This window comes from Nannospalax galili, unplaced genomic scaffold, assembly GCF_000622305.1.
Source record: "Nannospalax galili isolate Female #2095 unplaced genomic scaffold, S.galili_v1.0 scaffold155, whole genome shotgun sequence".
NCBI lineage: Eukaryota > Metazoa > Chordata > Mammalia > Rodentia > Spalacidae > Nannospalax > Nannospalax galili.
The window spans coordinates 9,912,524-9,916,226 of NW_008339923.1; the positions used below are offsets into that span (position 1 = coordinate 9,912,524).

General features: G+C 39.8%; 1 long non-coding RNA gene across 1 annotated transcript in view; it reads right to left on the reverse strand.

Annotated features, from left to right (window-relative positions):
* Window positions 1-425: 425 nt before the first annotated feature.
* Window positions 426-3,703, reverse strand: part of LOC115070649 — a 10,094-nt gene continuing 6,816 nt past the window's right edge. Inside the window, exon 4 of the long non-coding RNA XR_003849794.1 lies at window positions 426-486. This is a non-coding gene — a long non-coding RNA (uncharacterized LOC115070649). The remainder of the gene's footprint in view (window positions 487-3,703) is intronic.

Genomic DNA, 3,703 nt, shown 5'->3' on the forward strand with positions numbered 1-3,703 from the left:
TATTTGAACTTACATTTCTAGAGGTAAGAGTCCATAATGGCAGGGGAGGCGTGGCAGCAGGAGGTGGCCAGACCAGAAGCCAAGTGATCACATCTTCAAGCAGGCACAGGAAACAGAGAGGCTAGAAATCTAGCAAGGCTTAAGAACTCAGTGCTTAAGTGCTTCCTCCAGCATGGCCACACCTCCTAAAGTCTCCCAAAACAGTACCACCCACTGGAGACAAACTGTCCAAATACTTGGGCCTAGGGGGGACATTTTCATTCAATCCACCACACCATGCAATATTCAGAGTGGTATGAGTTCCATTTAGTATTTAAAAATCAATGTAATTCAGGGCCAGCAAGAGAGCTCAATGGGTAAAGGTACTTGCCATCAGGGCTTGACAACCTGAGTTCAATCCCCAGTACCCACCTGGTATAGGAAAGAACTGACTCTTGCATGTTATCCTTTGACCTTCAGATATACACTGTGGTACACCATGATCCCCTGCACACACAAAATTAATTAGTAGGTAAGTAATAAAAAAATTAATATAATTCAAACACATTAGCAAAATCAAACCATATGATTAGTTCAATAGATTCAACAATTCCAATACCAATTTAGAATAAGACTTCTCACCAAAGTAAAAACTTACTCTACTAGATAAAGGACATCAAAGAAAAACCTACAACCACCATTCTGCTCAATGGTGAAATGGCTCATTGGATGTGAATTCTGATATTAGAATAGTATGCCTTTAATTCCAGGGAGGCAGAGGCAGGCAGATCCCTATGAGATTAAGGCTAGCCTAGAATGATCTACACAGCAAGTTCCAGGCCAGCTGGGGTTACATAGTGAGACCCTGTCTCGAAATATAACAAACAGAAAATGTTGTTCTAAACATTTTCATAGTTACATACTATTTTAAGCTTAAAAGAAATATAATTTTAGTTCAGCTTATCTGAAGAAAACTAAATCCTAAAAAAATTATACTGCAATAGCTGACTCTATGATTATTTTGTAATCATAAAAAATAATAAGTAACAAAGGGCTAAACATTTTCTTCTTACAAATTGTGTTGAAATGTTCATTTTTGCTAAGAATGGAGTAAATAATTTTTAACTCCTCTGATCACTACCATATAATCAAAACTTACTTTAATAGTCAAGTTAAGGTAGACTAAATCTATGAAGGCAAAATGTGCATTGTGAAACATTTTCAACATGGATACATTTTTCAGTCTCAAGGTATGACCCATCCTATCAGTACTGAGCTCCAGACATGGATGATTAGTAAGTTAACTAGAATCCCTGAGTGATTTCTCTAGGACACTGAACTCATAACAACCTGGGTTTAGTTAGTACCAGACCTTCTTGGGAATGGGGGCCAAGACCCAATGGACGTTGTAGTCCCTGGACATTGGTGGTCCACACATATGGGAGATATTGTCCTCTCTCTAAGGAGCTTTTCTTCTTTAATCATTCATCAGATGCTTTACTTAAATTTAGCACATAGTAAATGTGCAAATGCTTCAGATGCCAAATGAATTAAAAATATAAGTGGTTCTTAGCTAGCTTGGACATTACTCTCAAAAAGGTCACAGATGGGGAAAAGGAAGTAATTCAACAAAGAATGAGACTTTTCAACACACAGTTGAAACCCTCAGTGTTTTATATTTTTAATGCAATCTCTTGCCCTTCCTAGCATTAACTTCTCAGGCATTCATTCTGAGAAATATTTAGTTATTCAACATTTCTCCCCATAAACAGGAAGGCAGGGATTTGCAGAGCTTTTTCTTATGCTTTGTTTTCTTCATAAGTAATTAATCAGTGGATTTAGAGATTACCACATAGATTTTAGAAAGATGATACAGATGTTATTTGTTAGTATCTGTGATGTGGGTTTTGATCATCTAAAACAGAAAAATTTGGAGCTGGAGAATGGCCCAGGCCTCTACAACATGCACAAGAAGCTGACTGAAGAGAGAACAAGACACACACTGTTTCCTCCTGGCAAGTGCAAACAGGCATAGAAACTTGAAAAGCACTGGATGTCGGCCTCAAAAGAGGAAGGCAAGCCAGAGGAGAAGGTGGATAGAGCAGGGAGTTTATGCACATGTTTCCCATTAATGGACTGACCCTCAGCCAGATCCCAAATGGGGATTAAAAAATTAAACTTCCAACTAATTATGGCCTCTATTTTGGAGAAAGTTGGCCTTTCCAAGTAAAGGACTATTCAGAGTACCTGTCCCCTTGGTCTCTGGAGAGCCTTTCCAGCAGGCAAGAGCCTTCTTATAATCCAAGCTTCTGAAGAATTAGCAAAGAAAGGATAATGTTGATCCTGTTATTGATCTTTTTTTTTTTTTTTGTCTTTTTGAGAGAGGGTCTCCCTATAGCCCCAGCTGTCCTGGAACTCACTATGTAGACCAGGCTGGCCTTGAACTCACAGAGATCTACCTGCCTCTGCCTCCCAAGTTTTTAATCTATCTTTTTAGTAGCTACAAAAATGTTTATACCCTGGGGGCTGGAGAGATGGGTCAGCAGTTAAGATTGCTCTTACAAAAGACTCAGGTTCAAATCCTGACATACACATGGCAGCTAACAACCATCCTGGTTGGAACCAGGGAGTTCCAACACCCTCTTCTGATCTCCACTCATAACATAAAATGAAAATTAATATATAAAATATTTTTTTAATGTTTATACTCCATAAATATCATCTTAGGCACTCTCTTCCACAAAAAAAGAAGCACAAAAATGCTAAAAAGAAATTCATGTATCTCAAAGAACTGAGGTGTGGTTTGGGCAGCAGAACAGTTTTCAACAACAGTCGTTCTCTGTCTTCTCTGTACCATGCCCTTGACATGGGGAACAGACCACCATTTAAAAGTATCATAAGCCCAATTGCCAAATACCATCCTATGACATGAATTTGAGTCTGACCTTGGGCCCAGGAGTAGACAGTTATTGTCAGTCATTACCCAGAGGTTAGAAGAGCACCTCTTAGCCCTTCTACAAGACAGTTCATCTAAGTCCCCAGTCATCCTGTCCCAGCTTCTGCTGCTACAGAATGATCAGTACTCCGGATTGGAATAGTCACATGTAGCTAACAACGCCAGAGCCAGAAAAGTGAGCCACTAAGAATGAGTTTCCAATGGCAAGTAACAGAAGATCACAACTTAGGGTCACAAAACAACAGAAATATATTATCTCACAGTTCATTTCAGAGAGGTGCCACCTAAGCTACACTCTCTCTGGAGGCTTCAAGAGACAATCCATTCCTCTTCTCAATTCTGGTGGCTGGTGTCATTCCTTGACTTGTGATCACACCACTCCAATGGCTCCCTCCATGGTCATGTCACCTCCTTGCCTATGTGCATGGGACCTTGCTCTACCTCTTTTGGAAGGTGCTAGTGATCAGATAAGGTCCACTGGATAATCAGGTCTCATCTTCCCATATGGAGATCTGTAACTTAACTCTTTTCTTTATAGGATAGCTAGCATATAAGACTTCTAAACTTTGGGATCTGCAACTTTTAAGTGGCCATTGTTCTGCTTGCTCTAGTGAACAAAAAATCTCCCTTAATTAATTCATGGAATGTGATGGAATATGATGGTTTGAATGAAAATGTCCCCCATAGCAAGTATTTGGACATTTTGTCTCCAGATGATAGCGCTGTTTTGGGAGGTTTTAGGAAGCACATCACCGGGGGGGGGGGGGG